Genomic DNA, 19,633 nt, shown 5'->3' on the forward strand with positions numbered 1-19,633 from the left:
TGACTATTTAGAATAACTGTTATGAAATTGAGTGAGAGTAGAAACAAGAGCCACCAATAGGCTGATTTTCTGAAAAACTTATAGAACGAAATCACTATAAACTCCAAAATAAAAGCCTAAGCAGGTTGAAACCGTTCAGAACATTACTACAGTAATTTCTTCCCATTAAAATACAGATACATAAGCGGCGTTGAAGGTGCTGGCAAGCATTAGAGGAGGATGGTAAGGAAAAAAGAAAAACCGAAACTGTCACACAAACCTACAGCGTCAGCTCTGCGAGACAAACTTGACGAATGAAACCATTCCTGTGCAATTAGGTAAGTTCCTTCATCCAAGGGGAAGCCGTGTTCTCTTCTTTTAAGAATGCCTCATATCAGGATTAGTGCCAACAAAAAAAGAAAAACCCAAAGCATGCAATGAAGATAAGCCCACCAAAGCTGACAGGGAGGCACTTCCTCCCATTTCCCAGTATCAGCATCTAAACCTGTTTGTCTTTTTTGATACGCAGTTTGCAGGGAAACTTTAGAGCTTCGCTATTCTTTGTCTTTCCTCCCGTAAAGATTTCCTCCACAACCCAGTGCGGAAGGGAGAGGTGCTCCGAGGATCCCCGTGCTCCCTGCACTGCACTCACGTAACGCAGGATACGGTCTCTCAGAACTTTTAAGAGTAAACTGCCTGCTCCGACACCATCTTGCTGCGGAATGAGCGAAGTCAAAAGTCCGTCTCCCGTGTCACCTGGTTGCCACAAAGCGTAACCGCAACCAGAGAGAACTTGCCCATTCCAGCAACGCTGCGTCTCCACACAGAAGCCGGGCGAGCACTTTCCAAGCTTGACACGCTTCTGCTCTGCACAACACTTACTGAACAAAAGCCGTCATCTCACCGGTGCGCCTGACGCTGCATCAAAGAAGAGAGGGGTGCTACGCTGACCTCGGATTAGCTAAACCGCCAGCGCGAGTCCCAGGAGCCTGCAACCTAAAAACCAGGCCATGCGGAGACGCTCTGGCGGAAGAAACTAGATGAGGAGGTTCACACACACAAAATGCACTAACTCACAACATGGACACATTACCGAATTAGGTGCAAGCAAGCAAGCAAAACACACCCCCCCCCCCCCCAAAACCACACACAGCAAGAAATAAGGGTGTAAGGACAGGAGGGAGTGGGATACACCTGCTTCACCACAGCCAATCTGGTCCACACAGCCTGGAATATGCTCCACGAAGGCAAACATTTTGTTTCCAGACTAAGGGAAAAAGAAACTGAAGGCCAAAAAGCTGAGGCTTACGCATAAAACGCCTGGAGGTGATTGCAGAGCAGATTAGCAAGCACATCTCCAGAACCACGACATCAACACTCTGCAATTAGAGCTTTTCTGCTCACTGGAGCAGAACACCTTTACAAACATTAAACTTACAAAATCCTGTGGCAGCTGACAAACGCTTAAGAGTTTCACTTCATAGGAGCACAAAGCAAGCACACGAAGACACCTCTAGTGTCTGCGGTTGGGGGTTTTTTGTTGCTTGGGTTTTTTTGTTTTTTTGTTTTTTTTAAACAGATGGTAGTTTGTGCTCCTTCTTTAATGCTGTGGGAAGAGGGAAGCAGTCAAATTAAGCTGTCTCACCCTGGATGCCTGCAATCTGCACGCTTGAGCAAGAACCTGCTACTGAAAACACAAGCTACGGTATAATCACAAATAAAACCAAGATCTCTGATCTTGCAATTCCCTGGAGCAGGTACACAGAGCTCTTCAGCTGGAAAGCCAACCGCCTGGACCAGCCCAGCCCAGCACAGCAGCTGGCCACAGCCACAGGACATTCCTGGGCATCGGCAGTGCCGCTCGCCAAGCAAGCTTGGGAATGGGAACGGGAGAATAACCTCCCCGGCCAGCGAGGGTCACGTCACAGCTTCCGACGTGCCTACTTTTAAGTTACTCCTAAGCTGGCCTTGACTAAGAAGTCAACCAAAGTCAGCTGGGTGGAGAGCAGATCTAAATGAAATTTATCCAAATGTCTGCAGGGATATGCAAATGGCGAATACCAGAGGGAAGTACTGAAAAGCCTTGAGGCTCTCGATGAAGGAGGCACTAACTCAGCAGCATCATCAAGTACCGCAGACCCTGGCGACATCAGAAATGTCAGGTTCTTTGCATACTGTACAGTCACATTCCCACGACTTACGTTATGGGAAAGAGCCCGTTTTACACAGCGTTGTATTACATGGCAGTAGGAGGATATTCCATCCAAACGTCTTAAAAAGACAGCGAAACCTGAAGTAAAAAACGGAGGCTAAAAAGAAATTAGACAGAAGTTCAGGCAAATGTTTTGCCTCAACATCCTTAGATTATAGGTACAAACAAGGATAACACACAAATACTTCTGGAAACTGCCACTGCAAAAACAAATTCCCCCTGCCAGATTCTACCACTGCACAAATACAGATTTAACGCCTCCACATCGACAGCGTTTAGAAGACCCCCCACGCCCCCAACATCCCCCCAACTCTTCTTAAGATGCTGTTGGTTTTACAACATCCATTATCCCACAAAACTCGCCAGTTAATTATTAGGAAGTAGCGTTACAGAAAAGGAGAAAGCAAGCAATGTGGTTTTTTTAAAAAAAAAAACAAAAAAACCCCACCAGAAACCAAACCACATCTTTACTAGCAAAGAATAAGAACCGATGCCACAGCACCTAGCTGGAAGTCTGAAGAATTAAAAATAGATCCACAAAGCTGAAAAGTGATATTTAGAATAAATACTAATCCCGGATTCTGTGATACTTCCGGTCTGATGCACTAACTCTCAAAACTGTAGCGTTCTGTTTTGGGAGCCTGTCCTTTGATTTAAAAGTAAAATGTGCAGAGCCACAATTGCATATCTAAAGAATGAGCTCTGTGCAGCAATAAGCACCAGACACCTGATCCTGCCAGAATCAGGAGGAACAATCTAGCAACCAAGAACTAGTTTCACAAGAAGAATAAATACGGTTTTATAGGAATTTAGTAACACATTTCTTTAAATGCGAGCAAAGGAGGAGTCTTCGATGTATGCAAGAAAGCCACATACCAGCACCCTTTGCGAGATGCTGCTCTCATTACGTCAATTAGAGCAATTTGCAGTACGGTCTTGAGGGAGCGGCAGAATATCAAATGCAGAACGTACACCGAGTTTGAAATGGCCTGCGACTGCAATCTTCGGCCTCTGCAGCAATCGCAATGGTTGAAGCCGTACTGAAAGGTTGTCTCTGTGCTGCAGATCAACAGCGACTGTTTTGTGTGACATTACGCCCTATGCTGTCTTATTTTAAAACAAACCTTTGAGAAGTCACATTAATGGTCTAAAATTGCTTCCACGGAGATGTCACGCCTCGATTCACTATACGTTTTCTCTGCTTCAAGATCTACTCAAGTCATCATAGATATTTTCAGCCGAGTCTGCTTTCACGAAATAAGATCAAATTTATTTCAATTACAGTTCCAAACTACATGTTTGCTAGGCAAAGGCCGAGCAGCACCAGTGCACAGCACGGCTGGAAATACAAAGGTGCCAGAACCACAGCCAAGAATTACTTGTATTTGCTTTGGGGGGTGGCAGTACTGGAATAAAAATAGTTCTTAATTGTGTTTGAGATCAATGGTTTCTTCTTCTACTTTCATATTCAGGCCTTGCCGGCTCAATTATGTAAAATTTTTAAACCAATAATGCAATTCAGAAACCTGAGTCATGTTGGCAGTAGAGCTGGCACTGCAAGCAGATATTTCTTCCAAACCAGTACCATGGACTTTGTGTTGTAGCTGTTTTCTGCACCTGCTGCTCATCACAGCTCTAGCTCTGGTCGGGAAAGCGGTAAGAGCCATCCAGACAGGCCAAGGGAACTCACCTGACTTCTGACACAGCAGCGAAGAGAGCACGTGAAGAACATCTCCACACGGCCACCGGGCACACAGCCTTAGATGGGCACATAACTAGGGTATCATGCTCTACAGAAGGCTTCCTAGCTATGAAAAGAGACACCCCGATTACAAGCCCCCTCAAAACCGTACACAAGCCCCGTCTCCACGGCACATTTCTGACCCGATGAAGAATCAGTAGCTGCCACCAGCGGCAAGAGTGGAACAAACCAAGTTTGAAATAACGCTATAGAGGTCTAAAAAAATAAGATGTTGCCACAGCGTGGCACAAAGCACCGCGGCAGATGGAAGAACCACTAAGAAGATTTGTGCCTGGCCCTGCCAAAGCAAAGACGCAAGCCGTAGCACGCAAGGATCCAGGGTTACGACACACGAGCCTTTGGCTCTTGATGTTTTGAACGATTCCATGAGAAAAACCAGTGAATGGAAACGAGGCTTGGAAAGAGCCCGGCTGGCATGCGCTGCCATCGCTACACGTGCCAAACGCCTTCCGAAGGGACTCCCTTCCATGTACACATCCCGCTGAGACTCATTTCCAGTTCTGGTACGTCAACGAGACAGCACAGAAAAGGCTTTGCCTATAAAACATGACCCGAACAAGCGCCGGGGGGAGGAAGGGGAACACCGCATTTAAAGAGATTTATACAATGGTTTTTTGGACACGAGATCAGCTTTGAACAAAACCCAATACTCATAATAAAAAGAAAGCAGGAACACTTTAAAGAGGAAACATAATTGACTATATAATCCATAGAATTACATATACAGCACAAATATTTCAGCACATCACAGCAGTAATGATGCTGTTGCTATTAAAGCATGAAAACTTCTATCATTACATACAGGCAACAAATTATGAATAAACTTTAGCTAAACCACAAGCCCAAATGAGAAATCTTAGACTTTAAAGACTTTAAAGTTTAACACTTAAACACAGTTTACCCAAAGGATACGTGAAGTCTCTTCCATTTCTATAAAATAGTGCTATAAAATCTAAGGCAGCCTTTCAGGTAGTGGAAAAATGCAAGGATCACAAACTTAGGAAAGTCTGAAGTTGTGCTCTTGATGAAAACATAACCTTTTAACTTTTAAAAAACAATTTCAAGAGACTTTCAGTAAAACCCACATAATTCAAAACACAAGTGCTTCCTTCCAATGTGCTATTATAAGAAACTTTTGCAATTCCTCAGTTTTATTTTTATCCGTTCCCTCTTGCGGTATTATGTACACGCAATCCTCTAAGCATATAGCTGGTGCCCAAGTGGTTGATTTCAGCTGATGGGAGAATCATTCTAGGCTGCTGGATAAGGTGCGTATTTGCAGATTTCTCTTGTTTGATAAAATTAAAATTGAACATAATAGTCAGGCTCGTTAAATGCTGCCCTAAATTACCTATGGAGGATATTGAGTTCTTCTCGCTAAAGGTTTTTTAAGAGAATGTTGCAAAACTGTGTTTAAGTTGAGTTGATCTTGCTTTAGGGCAGAAAAAAATAAACAAAATGACCTCTTCAGGTGCCTTCTAGCCCCTTTTTCTATGAATATTTAGCAGTAGATTATTCTATCTTCAAAGCACTGCTTGAACATTAGCTCCCCTGTACCTCTAATGCATTACTTCTGTTTTCATTCATGCGAGGTACAGCGCTGGATTTAAGCCCAAATCAGCTGCAGAGTCAGAGGGAGGGATCTGGATTACCGCTTCCAACAACAGACGACTCGTTAAACCAGCAAAGTTTGGTTTCAGCAGCCAGCAGGGCCAAATCTGCTTTGCACCACTCCCATTGCTCATCTGCTGCTAAGAGCATTGCAATCGCTGTTTTGCTGGATCACACACACAGGCATGCCTCCTACTCTCCCCCTTCTCCACCCCAGTACCTACGGCAGGAATTCCACTCCTCCCTTCTCCCATCCCCGGACGCTCGGCAGCCGGGTTTCGGCAGGCTGGGGGTAAGAGCTGCCTCTCCACTACCCACTCCGCAGGGAGAGAGTGCAAGCAGCAGAGCTGATCCCGACTCCTCTGGAGGGGAGGTGGCACGGCCAGAGTAACCACCCTGACTTCATTCATGCAAAGCAGAAATTAGCCAGATAACCTTCCCGATACTGAGTTTGTTATAAAATCACGGCCCGGATCTTGCTGAGAGCTGCACAGAACTGCGAGCGAGCTGGTGCCTTTCACTAGGCACTGAGCTGGGAACGGCCTCACAGGCAGGCGTCTGCTACATGCTCGGCAGGAACAAGAACCGCGTCTCCAAAGCTGCTCCAGTTGCACGGGACAAGAGAGTATCTTACAGCACAGACAGCGCACAGCAAAGGCATTTTACTGCACGCACACACAAGCACCCAGAAAAACTGCGTTGAGTTTCATACCTTAATATAGAACAGCGTGACCTAGCAGTTAAAGGCAATTGCTAATGCAGACAACGGTACGCTGCAGTCTTGGGCAGGCAACTGTCAGTTGCCTTTCCTCCTTCGGGGGGTGGGAAATCAGGAATAAATCAGGAATAATGCCTACTTTTACAGAAGCATTGAGTTTCTGTACCTAACAGCACTTTTACAAGTTCTCTGTCTGGTAGCAGTCCACATTAGTTTATGCACAGAAAGACTGAAGATAGACGCAGACTGTATTAAACGCCTGGCAGGGTTTTGGGAGCATGAGCTACAGGCTGGTATCAGAAACCCACCAAAAGCACGGCACGGCACCAGAAACCGTGCTACAGAACAGAGGACTGACCTCCCCGCAGTGCAGCGCCAAGGCCAAAATGAGGCTGCAAATATCAGAATAGCACAAAAAAAAAAAAAAAAAAAGCACAGGACTCGGTTTTTTCAAAAAACCAAAGCAAACAAAATAATCTGAATTGTTGTTTGTACTGGTTATTTTACTTTCTTCTTTGAATGAAAGAGCACAAGGGTCACACGATATTTGGTGTTTCAACAGTTAAACATTATTAAATAGTGGCTCTTTGCAGTGCAATTTTGGCAGGCAAGCACACAGAGCAAGAAGCAGAGGAAGAAAATTCCCAGACAAATAACAACAAGTGTCTAAGATGAATCGTGCTGCCTCTCCAGCTCCTAAATTAAACACCCAGCAGAAATGGAAAAGCTCTTTTAAGTAAAGTGTGTTCAAGTTAGTCAAGTCTACTTCACACGATAAAACAGTTGGCACGTACCAAAACAATACTGCGTATCGTGTACTTCACCTTACAAACTTTGATCTCAACCAGCCTAGCCTAAAATTGATGTTATGTATTGCAGCTTTATAAATTTAGAAGAAATTACAAGCTACACACCTCACAACGTACTTCCCAGTCCTGCCACACATGCATTTTACTTGCTTCCCTTTAACAGTAGCCTTAATGAGGATAACAAGGAAAAAAAAAAAGTGATCCCAAACTCACCTTAACAGAATTACATGGTCTCAGTCTTGAACAGTTGTGTGCTTGCGCTTTTACAGAAAAAAAATCCAGTGAGAAACATTAAGGTGGTGCCTTGCGTTCAGAGGCAGGAGGCATCTCACCCAGACTTGTAGCATATGGGAACGAAATTTCGCAACTGCAGTGACATCAGGTACTCACAAAACAAAAGTGCCTGTCACATACCCTGAATGTATACAATACACACAGCATATGGTACATTAATAAGTCAAAGCTGAAATCCGACAAAATATTTTCAGGCCCATAGGCACTATTTTGGTGTCAGCAGTGTTAACTAAGCGATAGGCTCAATTTATGCAGAAAGCGCTTCAAATATTTCAAAATTCAATGATAGTTCAACACCCAGGCACCCATCACAGAGGCCACCTCAGACTGCTGTCCCCAACAGCTCACAAAAGCAAAAGGGGCATTGCCAGAGGGGTCTGACCAGCCATTGGGTCCGTTTGCCCATTTTTCTTATTTTGTATTTTAGGCAGCAGCAGTTCTGATCACGCAACATACACATTTACTGCTCTGGAGCACAAGCACAAGCAAAATGCCTGTTAAGACAGTATGGATTAAACAGACATTCAGCCTGGGGAATTTTTTTTTTTTAATGTTAGTCCTTAATATTTTGAATTATTTATAAATAATTCTGCATTAAATTAAGAGTTTCTATATAAAAAGTCCTACAAGTGTCGTCACATTTTCTCATCCTTCCGATAGGCACACAATTTAACTGGCTGAAAAAGCTAAATTGGGTGCTTGCTATTAACCTCCTGGCTAGCCGGGACCCAGGCAGCAGCTGGAGCAGCCAGCCATCATATGATCCCACGCTGAGACACAGATGCTGCAGCACATTTAGGGCGAAGTTAAGGCTGCATTAAAATTAAAGCATAAGTATTGCATGTTTCTTTGCTCTTCCGCTGCATTTTTAGGGTCAACCACCACCGTGCTGCTGGAGACGAAGCAGCAAAAGCAGAAAGAACAATTCAAACCACAGCAGGACAGCAGCAGGTACAACCTAGAAAACCATGAATGACAAACTTGAGTTACTCGTAAGAACCTGTGACGGTTTTAAAGCAGAGTGAAAGGCCGCATCAGTCTACAACTGGGCATGTTTTCTGCAAACTTTCTTACTCTGGGTAGAAAAGTCAAATAAATGTACTGCTCTTAGGGGCCTGCAGGGTTATTTGTCTATAGGGATTATTCTAATATTCCATGTTCCTACTACATTCTTTACTCACTTTTGTAAGTTAAATTATCAAATGACATCTTGCAAAAGTTAAAAAGAATTCAATAATTAACCAATAATATTCAATAATAACAACCATAAGCCTTTTGCTTCCTGAGATCAGCAGATCTTTCTTAAATGAAGCACAACCTGTACTGCTCAATAGGCAGACAGGATGGTCTAATCAGGCCTCTCTTTTTTTTTTTTTTTATTTTTAAAAAATGATCCTGTACTATAAACATGCAAATCTATACCCTTCTGGGTCACCTTCATTTAATGAAAAAAGACAACTGAAAGTGACCCATTTTGATTTATCAGGAAGTGACCAAATAGCAGAGCAAGTTATAAACAGAGACCAGAAGAAAATCCCCCCTAGTAAGATCTCAGCATGTAGAAAATCTTAAGTTTTTGAGCACCAACCAAAAAAAAAACCCAAAACCCAAAAAAACCCCACAACCCACCCCAAAACCCCAAACCAAACTTCCTGTAACTCCTGGGAAGCTTTGGCAGGTACCCTGAAGTTTGATCTTGCTGTCAGTGCCCCTTTTAACAGTTGCTACGTTTTTTGAGCCTCCAAAACATAAGATAAACTGTCTTCTTTATCAAAACATAATAATTAAAGAGTTTAAGTTAGCAACCATACAAATTTAATTCACTCACAACATGGGCAGATCGCTAAGCGCTGAAATTGAGAAACCGCTTCATGTGCCCACACTATTAAAATTCAGATGTCATGCTACATTATATAAATGCAAGATACTAGTCCGATTAAAAGAAAAAAAAAACAAACAACCAACCCCCCCCCCCCAAGCAAACCCAAATACACTGGCTTGAAAGGTGACCTCCTGCGGGCATCCTCCTCCTCCTCCCCTGGCCACCGAGGTGCTCAACCCAGGGATGGCAATTTCCCCACTATAAACTTGTCCTTTAAACCTTCACTACTTGCACTGCCAGTTGAGTTAGTACAAGAAACAAGCATGGAAAAGTCCCTTAAACAAAAATATGAGCCTGTTTACCCAGCCTGCGCTTCCAGCAGGTAAAGCTACTAGGAAAGCCCAGGGGACCTCTGGGGCACAGAGGACATGACTAACTTCCCTGAGCAGCGTAAAATGGGACCCAAGGATTCCTTTCCCTCACGGTGCTGCAAGAAAAAGTCAGGAACTGGTGTAATTTGTTAATAAATCCCTTTACAGTGCTACCAAAAGCTTTATGTTTTTCCTGCTGCTCTTGACCTAGAAAGATCAAGCAGCACCTATTCTTACACAGCTACCACCTCTTGCAAGCTTAAGCAATGAAATATGATAAACTCTGGGTGTAACAAAGAGCTCCGCAGGATTTCTTATTTCGTCTTACAGTAGCTGCAGATTCCCTTGCCCTCTGCCACCCCTCAAAAGCATGTAGCAGCTGAACGCATCCTAATTTCGAGGCAAAAAAAATCTTAAAATGTCTCCTTTTTGCTTAAAGATGCTAACAATGACCTTGACGCTCACAGTAAATCTCCCGATTCTGGCTGACAGCCTGCTACAGAAGTTACTGCTACTCCACTAACACACCGGAGCAGCCACCATTATTAATAGATGACTTATGGTGACGTTTCTCATTCTGCCCGCTTCTCGGATTGAAACTAGTATGACACGCCAGACGCCACAGAAAGTTGAATAAGCTTTGCCAGAGACAAGGTGATGCTATTCACCAGTCTTGATTTAAATTAAAATACCCAAAATAATACTTGAAGGCTGTAACAATTCAAAGACCGTTCAGGTTGAAGTTCAACCCCGAGATGCAGTCCTTCGTCAGCAGCTGCCACCGACGTGCAGACCAGGTTCATGTGCCAGGGCCCACTTTTCTAACATCCCTACAAAAATAAGCTGCACAATGTAATTACCTCTAATTTTCAAAACTGTACTTTTAAGGTCAACAATGAGCAATCAGGAAAAAAAAAAAGAATAAGAGCGGGACTGAGAACACTCGAGCCGTGTCACCCAGTTCACCCCGAGAAGGCGAGGATGGTAATAGCGACATTTAGCATCTCTCGGTAGGAGCGGAGGAGAAGGAATGTCTGCAATGTGATCCGACTCCTCGCTGAAAACTAACTTTAATTCTAATCTACAAACTATTCCCCGTGTCCTCGATGCCCTCGGCCATCGGGAGCAGCTTCATTTTTCAACTTTGATTCTTTTTTTCCCCCCGTGCAAAGTGCCGTAAACAAACTTTGTCCTTCATTCTGGAAGCTGGGAGCAGTGGTATTTCAAGGTCACCGGTGCTAGCGAAGGCAGGCCTAGCTCCAGCAACTTCAGCTGCAGCACCGCTGACGGCGAGAGCCACGCAAGAGCCCAGCCCAGCCGGAGTTTGGGGTGTCACCGGGAGAGCCGAGAAAGCCCTTTACGCTGGAAAACTTGGAAGCTAAGATGCACTCTCACCCCGTTCCTCCGCCTGTCACTGCCGGGCCGCGGGGCTCCGATGACCTTCAGTGCTTAGTTGCAAATAAAAATGAAAACAAAGGGCTGCTTATACTTGCCAGGAGTTTGGCTGGCGGTTCGGGGGTGACGGGGGGGGGTCTCCGGTGCCCCCCCCAGGGGCCGCGTTTCTGATCGGTGCCCGCGGGCCAGCTCGCAGCCAGCGGGGCAGCCCCGGCCAAGGGCAGCGGGGACCCCCCCGCCCCGCTGCTCGGCAGCAGCCCCGGGGAGCGGGGGAGCCGCTGCCATTTTCTGCTGCCCCCCCCCCCCCCCCCGGCCCGGTTACCGGCCCCGGCGCGGTGCCCCCCGCACGACGCGGCCCCGCGGTGTCCCCGGCCGCCCCCGCCGCCCCAGGGGCTCAGCCCCGGGCCCCAGCCGCCGCCGCGACCCGGGCGCCTCCCGCCGCCCCCCCCCAAGCCCCCGGGCTGCCCCCCCTCCCCGCCGCCTCCCCCTCCTCCCGCCGCACCAGGCCGGGCCACCCCGAGGCCGGGCGGGCGGCCCCCACCGCCGGGGCCTGCTCCCCCGCCATCGGGCCGCAGCCGCCCCGCCGCCCCCCGCCCCAGCCGGCGCGGCTCCGGTCGCCGCGATCAACTTACCGGGCCGCGGCCGCCGCAGACCCTGCCCGCCGACCGGAGGGGCGGCTGCGGCGGGGGGCGGCGGCCCCCGGGCCTCCCCGCCATCCCTTTGTCTTTGAGCTGACCGCTGCCTGCCGGGACTCCGCGTCCCCGCCGGACCGGGCCGCTGGCCCCTTTAACAGCCGCCGCTCAGCCTACCCTGCTGCGCCCGCCCGGCCCGCCCCGCCCGCGCCTATTGGCTACGCGCCGCCGTGGGGGGGCGCGGCCCAGCGCACCCATTGGCCGCCGCCGCCGGCGCAACCTCGCCGTCCACTTCCGGTTTTAAAGTTACCTTGAGAGGCGGCGCAGGGGTCAGAGCGGCGCCCGCGGCCCCTCCGCAACGCGGCGGCCGGGCCCGCATCGCCCGCCCCGACGGCTCTGATTGGCCGTCTAACAGACGGAGGGGTCGTGGGGCGGCTGCCGATTGGCCCGCGCGCCTGTCACTCCAGTAGCACCACACGGAGCCCCGCAGGCCGGGGGGCAGCGCGGCCGGTACCGGGCTCCCGCGGCAGGGCCGGGCCGGTGCCTCCACGGCTGCCACGGGCGCGTTCCCTCCCGGGCTGTCGCCCCTGCGGCGCGATTCCCTTGGCGAGCTCTGCCGCTGGCGGAGCACGCCCGCCGCCGTGCTCCCGAGGTGGGAAGGAGCACGGAGGTCCCCGGCCCGGCAGCGCTGACCGCCGGGACGGGGCCCAGCCCGCAGACGGCGAGGGTGCGAGCAGCACCTTCGGGGACGGGAGAACCCCGGGGGACCTGCGGTTAACGCCTGGTGGCACGTCCCGCCTCGAATCCAGCGGGAACATTCGTGCGGGCGCGCGGTGACCTGGATCAAAGACGGGCGCTCTGATGTAGAGGCTAAAACATAATCCCAGAGGCTGGCAAAAAAAAAAAAGACAGTCTGCTTCCCAGACAGATAAACTCTCTGCTTGAGCAGGTGGCCGCCCAAACAGACGCCCTCCCGGCGCAGGCCCCGACCCCTCTCAGCAGGCCGAACGCCTCCGATGTTCCTCCTCGCGGGATGCTCCTTGCCGGCGGAGCTCTCACCTCTCGGCCACGGACGCTGAGGATTCCCCTTTGCAGCTTTTAACGGTGCACGCAAGGTCCCGCCGGCCTCGCTCTGCCCGCCACGCGGTTCTCGGAGCCTCCAAGAAGGCTTTGGTAGCTCTGGGATCGGACCGCGAGTTGGGAACGGCGTGTTTGCAAAGCACAGATGATCTCTTAACCTATGCAGGCACACGACTTCCAGCAAGTTATCAACAATACCTGAATGGATTTCAAGCTGCGTTCCAAGATAGAATTTACTGCTCGAAAACAATGTGCTTACAGGATTATATATAGAGCAGCAGAGGAAAAAATACCACAAAGCACAGCCGATGCTTTGCTAGTCCTGCAGATTAAATCAGTTTGAATCAGATAGCAAGGAGAGATTAATTTAAAAATAGATCTTCCTGGTGATTTATTAAATATAATTGGTTAAAATGTGTCTTTAAAGAAAAAAAAATTACAATAATACTTTTGCAATACTTTGTTCTCTTCCTGTAGTCATTCCTCAGATAAAAGCAAGGGCCTCCGAGCTGCGGTATGCTCACTATTAGAGGTATGCAAGGTACTTTCAGGCGGTATGCAAAACAAACCCAAACCAGCCCACCGCCTTTCCTGCAGAGAAGAGGAATGCCTGGCTGGTATTTCGAGCGGTAACGACTGCCCAAACACATCCCCACGTGCCTTCTCACACCAGAACGCAACCCCCTGACACCTACGGACCCAGGGCCCCTCTCCTGCGGGCGGGTACAACCCAGCACGGCCATGGGAACAGCTACTGCTCTCACAGTATTTAATAATTCTTCAGGACAGCGAAAAAAAACAAATTAATTTGGGGAACCCCTGCAGTAAAGGGTTTATTTCAGTCATTGCGGCTGTTCTTGCTCTGAAATCATGCGGGACAGTTGAGCTAACGCTCAGGAATAGCCGAAATCCCACTTGAAAGATTTAACTACAAAGCTACATAAGGAGAAAGGAATGCTCTTAACCCGGTAACTGTCATCTCTCACTGCATGTTGCAGGTTGCGGCACTTCTAAGAAAGCGTCGCTGCACGTTATTCACATACAGCGTGAGAACGTACGCTGACAAACACGACTTATCTTTTATAAAGTACAAAACGAGAGGGAACAGGTTGGCCGTGCAGGATAAATGACGGGCTCAAGGTCACCCAGCCAACCCACAGCGACGTGAGAACTGGCGGGAGTACACCCGATTCACAGTCCTGGCTCAGAGTGAACAGCTCACTGTGCTGCGCAGGGGTTTCAAAGGTCCGGCTCCAGGCACCACTTTTTGCTTTGACCAAGAACACTGTGATCACCCCGAAACCTGCCCAAATCCTCCGCTCGGTGTGGGCACAGCGGCCCAAAGGCCACAAGCCCATGCACAAGCCAGCGCCTCAAACGAGCCCTTGGAACAGTGACACGAAACCCAGCGTGGTTACGACGGCGCATGTGCTGCCAGACGTGAGGTGACATCAGGCTGTCACCACGATGACCAATGCCTAAGGGGCAGCAAGCTGAGCCCAGGTAAGTTCAGGCTGGTACCAGAACACGGCTCAATTGAAGACAAACACAGATCCAGCAGGACTAGCCTAGTCCAAAAACGTAACCTAATTTAAGAAGGGCACGGGCAAGCCTAAGACAAGACACACAGTGTTGCCAAGGGCAACAGCAGCAAATGGTGTTTGATGACCCAGGAGGTCTATTTTCTGGATGTAGGACTAGAGGAAAAGTTAACCACATGCTTGCGGGCTGCTGGCTCTGAAGCCGGTTGAGACTTTCCTTTTAATTGCCCATACTCAGACAGCTATTGAGACAGACAAGAACTATTTATTTCTAAGTACGTGGAGAGTACTTTAGTCAACAAGTGTCTCAAAAGGCGGTATGAAGAGTCACATACCAGAAGAAGCGGCCAGCGCTATTGTTTCTTCTTCTGCGAGCAACCTGAAGCCTGCCAGAGCTCTGGGTTCTGGAGTCAGCCCTGGGACACAGCTCAGCACATGCGAAGCATAAGCCGGTCCTGCCACCAAGGAGCCGTCCTGCCACCCCGCTTGTCCCGGGCCAGCGCTCAGCCCTGACCCCCGAACAGCCACACAGCTAACGATGCGGCCGGGGAATGCAGCGACCTGAATGAAATCCAGCCCAGCCAAAAATAATTAGCTTTCATCCATGCCATAGCTGTACTGCTTTTATAGTGCTTTACTAGCTACTAAGGGGGGCATTTCTTTCATTTTAGGAGAAAGCAGAATCTAGGGAGACCATATTTACACACGGATATTTTCACAGCTCTCAGTGCCCTTGGGTTTCGAGCAGAGATCAAACGATCCCTCAGATATTCACCAGAGACTCACAAGTTATCTCCGTCTGCTTCGCAGCCTGGCCCGGCCCCCGCCCCTCTTCCCACCAAGTGTTGGGGCAGGCCCTGGAGAAGCCCCTTAAGGCTTGGGCGGGAAAAAAAAAAACCCAAAATCGGTAAAATACACCACCACCGGTACGTGAAACTGAACTCTCCCGCAGCAAATCCCCTGTCGGGGCGCGGCAGATCGGGCCTGCCGCCGCCCGCCGGCTGCCCGGCACGGCACGGCACCGGGCGCCCCGGGAAGGCCTCCGCGCCCTGCCCGGCCCTGCCCGCCGGCCGGCAGCACCTGCCCCGGGCGCTGCCCCCGGGTCCCAGGCGCTCCGCCGGCCCCGGGGCCGCAGCGGCCTCGCTCCCTCCCGCCTGGGCCCGGCCGCCCCCACCCCCCGCGCGGGGCGAGCCTCGAGCGCGCCCCTCCCCCACCCCGGGCCGCGCGGGGAAACGGTTCGGTTTCCTGTCCTCTCCCCGGTCCGCTCCCCGATGGCCAATCAGCGCACAGCTTCCTTCGCCCGCCTCCCCCGGCGCGGGCCAATCAGCGGGCGCGGTGCGGCTCTGCCAATCGGAGCGGAGCAGCCAGGAGCGGGGAAGGGGGGGGAACCCCCCGGGCCGCCCCCGCCCCGCGCCCCCTCACGGGCCGCCGACTCCCCCCGCCGTCCCGCCCGGCTCCCCGCGCACTCACCTGGGCAGCCGGCGCCGCGACCTCCGCCTCCTCCGCCCGGCGCCCGCGCTGCCTCCGGCCCGACCGGCGGGAGGCGGGAAGGAGGGGGAGGGGGGCGGCCAGAGCAGAGCAGAGCGCCCAGCGGCCGAGAAACAAGATGGCGGCGGATCCGTGATGCGGCGGGGCGGAGGCTCCGCCCCTTTCCCCTGGGCCGCCGCACTGCGCAGGCGCCTGACCCGCGGCTCATCTCGCGAGAGTTGTGCTGGGGCGGGCTGGGCCGAGCCGGGCCCGGCGGGGGTTCGGGTTCGGGGCCGGGGCCCAGGCCTCGGCATGAGGGGCCACGACGTGAGGGGTCGCCGGTGCTGGCCGCGGGTGCCGGCCGTACCTCGACGGGGAGCCGAGCCCCTGGGTGCAGCGGGGCCTGGCCCAGGTCGTCCCCGGCCCAGGCCTGTGCGGGCCTGGGCTCCAGCAGCGCCGAGGCCTTTAGGCCTCGGCGGGCTGGCGTGGGGCAGCCCCCCGGGCAGGGGGCCCGCTGCCTCGCTCCCCGTCTCTCACCTGAGGCGCTGGAGGAAGCTGTCGCTGCTGCTCACCATCCCCCAGGGCCTGGCTCTCGCCAGGCAGCTGCCTGGCAGCCCGGGGATCGCAGCCCGAGGGTCCTCCCGGGACCCCGCTGCCGGGGCTGACAGGTAGAGCTCTGCATCGCTCAGCCGGCCCGGCCACGGTGGAGGAGTTGCTCCTGCGTAGCTTTGTCGGCTCATCCGGGGAGGTTCCCAGCCCTGCCTGTCAGGGCCCTGAGAGCTGTCCAAATTAAACCTCACTGAGCTGTCCAACACTCTTTGCACAGGCCTCTGATCTATCATCGCAGGGTAACTTTGTGCTACTATCCTACCCCAGCTGGAGCCAGTTCAAGCAAAAGTCTGTACTCCAGTTCAGCCAGCTAAATCGTTTCCCAGGGACTGCTTTTCTGGCTCAGGGATATGTTACGCTGAAGCGTGACTCATGCTGCTTCAGTATTTTTCCCATAAAAAAGCACATCCTGAAAAGTGGCTCCATCTTTGCCTCCTTATTGTCTTTCTGATGCCCAAATGGTTTGCATCCAATTTAGAACTAGAAAGAGGCTTTTCCTGGTGCCTTAAATGCCATTTGAGATAGGATAGAGTCATTTGTGTGGCTGCTGCGCTTCCCCTCACCCTTTCCATAGAGTTTCCAAGATTGGTGACATCTGCTGGTGAGGTTTCTGGTACAGTTGTTCGCTGTGTGGGCTCTGCACCCTGCGCAAGAGAGGAGAAAAATCCCTCCTGCACCCTGCAAACAGGGAGAGTTCAGATCTGTGGTTTCTGTTGTGTGACATTTGCCCAAATGTAGGAAATGGGGCAAATTCTTGCGTATGCTGCGGTTTCAGAGCTCGGCTGCCCTGAAGACTGCGTGTTGGCACTGAAGTGGGAGATGTTTTGCAGCAAATTCCTGCAGTTTTACTGAAAGTCTTGCAACTTCGTGATCTCGGGGCACTTGCAAGGCAGCCAAGAGACATAAAAGTCATGCTACAGTTGGGTTTTTTGTTTGTTTTTTTTTCTAATTCTCACAATTTCTAAGCCAGCCTCCTTTTACTGTAACGTTTGAGGGTGGTGATACGCAATGCTGTACGGCGCCTCTTCAAAATGAGTCATTTATAAATCAATTAGCCAGCACTGCTGCTGGCTTTGCTGCCAGGCACAGCTGTCAAACCAGCCAGCTGTTTTCCCTGCCAGGGACCAGGCCCTGCTCGAGGGGTTTCTGCACAATACCCCGCTCCTCCTCCTGCTGAATCCTTTTGTGTGCCGTTGCGCTGCGCCCGTGATGCTCCGTTTCCTCCCCACCTGCTCTCTCGGCAGCAATGGATGCATTGTTGGAGCCGCTCAGCTTCCCCAGGAGGGATCGCAGCCATCTGCAAACACAGAGGTCTCTGTGTCAGCCTGCCTGAAACGTGGAGGAGCCAAGAAAAACAAGGAAGAAGAAAAAAAAGTGCTTTTCCACTCTCTGCTTTATCGGTGCTTGCATAAATTTGTTCGTGGTTTGTTGATTTCGCACTTAACCAACATCTGCTACTGGCTCGGCCGATTCCCTCCCGCGCCGGCGATGGGACCCCAAGGAGCTGTGCCGCGCTGACAGCACCCCGGGGCCGGGTTTTGGAAGGGCTGAAGTTGTTTGATGCTTAGGAAAATTGGCTCTTGGAGCAGAGGTGACGTGCCTGGCCCTTCTCCTCATCTCAGCCCCCTCCTGTCCCCCGGGACTCCCATTACAGCAGTCCTCTGGACTCGTCCCAAATAAGCTGTTGCTTTGGGGCAATTGTCCCCAAGCAAAGAAAAGCGTAGAAAAGAAAAAAAACCTTGGTATAAATTATGTATGGACACAGGCATGCTGCCTTGTAGATTTTGGGGGAAAAAATGGCTATTTAGGGCCAGATTTGGGGGCCCATCAGTCTGGTGGGCTGCCCCACTGGGCCACAGCTCAGTTCTCACCTGATGCCAGGCTGCAAACCCAGCTTGCACATCCCACCCGACACATCTCCCAGCTGGGGACCATCTGTATGATATTTAAGTTAAGAGTAGATATCAGCATGCCTGCACACGTACGCACGTTTCTAGAGGCCCTGTAGAAACCTTGTCTTGTGCATTGAAAGGAAAACCCAGAAAGGTAATTTGACATGGGAGAGGGGATGGTTTAGGTGTTGCTGAAGGATTCCTTGGGAGACCAACAGACCTGAAGGACGATCTGGTGTCAGCCCCGGTGCTGTGGGTCACTGGCAGCTTTTGTACTTGGGTAGTTTGAGGTTTGAGCTCGGCTCCCAGCACAGCCAGGAGCTTTTACCTTCTCCGGCCCAGATAGGAGCCCCCAACCAACCATTGCGCTCCCCCTCATCCTCCCAGCCCTCCATCCCCAGGGCATAGAATCATCGAATTATTTAGGTTGGAAAAGCCCTTTAAGATCACCCAGTCCAACCATTAACCTAACACTACCAAGTCCACCACTAAACCAATTAAGGGGAGAGTAGCAATTTCATGGTTCCTGGCTTGGTGGCTGGATTAATTATAATGAAAGTAAAAACTAGGAATCATTAAGGTTGGAAAGGATCTCTAAGATCATCAGTCCAACCACCAACCCAACACCCCCATGCCCACTAAACCATGTCCCAGAGTGCCACCTCTGCCCGTTTTTTTGAACACTTCCAGGGATGGGGACTCCACCACCTCTTTGGGCAGCCTGTATCAATGCTTGACCACTCTTTCCATGAAGAAATTTTTCCTAATATCCAATCTAAACCTCCCTTGGTGCAGCTTGAGCCCATTTCCTCTTGTCCTATCACATTAAACTCCCCCCCAGAGCTATGAAATCTAGAAACCTCAACTCAAGAGCTGCGGATGAGCCACTCTGAGCCGAGAGGCTCAGCCCAGCTCTAACCGGGAGACCCCATTTCCAAGCGAGCACTCTCACCTCACCAGCTGCGGGCAGAGGATGCAGCTCCCAGCTCAGAGTTGGGATTCAGTTCAGTTTGCTTGGTCCCACTGCAGGACAGCGGGTTTCCCAGTGCCTGCAGCATCCTGAGGAGAAGCAGATGGTGTGCGAGTGCCTCTTGCCTGGCTGCTGCCCAGCACAGATCAACCACGCCGGCTTTCCCAGTAGGATACTGGTGAGCCCACCTGACCTGATTGCTCCCTGCAGAACGGCAAAAGGAGATTTTTACGGCATCTCGGCGTAGCTCCTTCTCTTGCAAGAAGTGGGACACGGCGCAGGAGCAAGAGCAGGCTGCAGAGCTGCTGCAGCACTCACAACCTCCCTGAGCACCGGCAGCAACATGCTCGTCCCCGTGGGCAAGGGCTCCAGCGGTGCCAGGGCAACGAGCCCTCTGCCCACCCCGCGCCCACCCCGCAGCCTGGCTTTCCGAACTGGCCACTGCCCAGGGGCAGCGTTATTCTGGAAA

The 19,633-nt window shown here is 51.2% G+C and overlaps 1 protein-coding gene across 2 annotated transcripts in view; it reads right to left on the reverse strand.

Annotated features, from left to right (window-relative positions):
- The window catches only part of NFYC (nuclear transcription factor Y subunit gamma), a 37,527-nt gene extending 21,809 nt beyond the window's left edge, over positions 1-15,718 (reverse strand). For both annotated transcript variants that reach the window (XM_075722158.1, XM_075722157.1), the window contains exon 1: positions 15,697-15,718. The gene's annotated coding sequence lies outside the window, so the exon portion shown is untranslated. The remainder of the gene's footprint in view (positions 1-15,696) is intronic.
- Between the last annotated feature and the right edge of the window lie 3,915 nt (positions 15,719-19,633).

Source organism: Pelecanus crispus, chromosome 16, assembly GCF_030463565.1.
Source record: "Pelecanus crispus isolate bPelCri1 chromosome 16, bPelCri1.pri, whole genome shotgun sequence".
Taxonomy (NCBI): domain Eukaryota; kingdom Metazoa; phylum Chordata; class Aves; order Pelecaniformes; family Pelecanidae; genus Pelecanus; species Pelecanus crispus.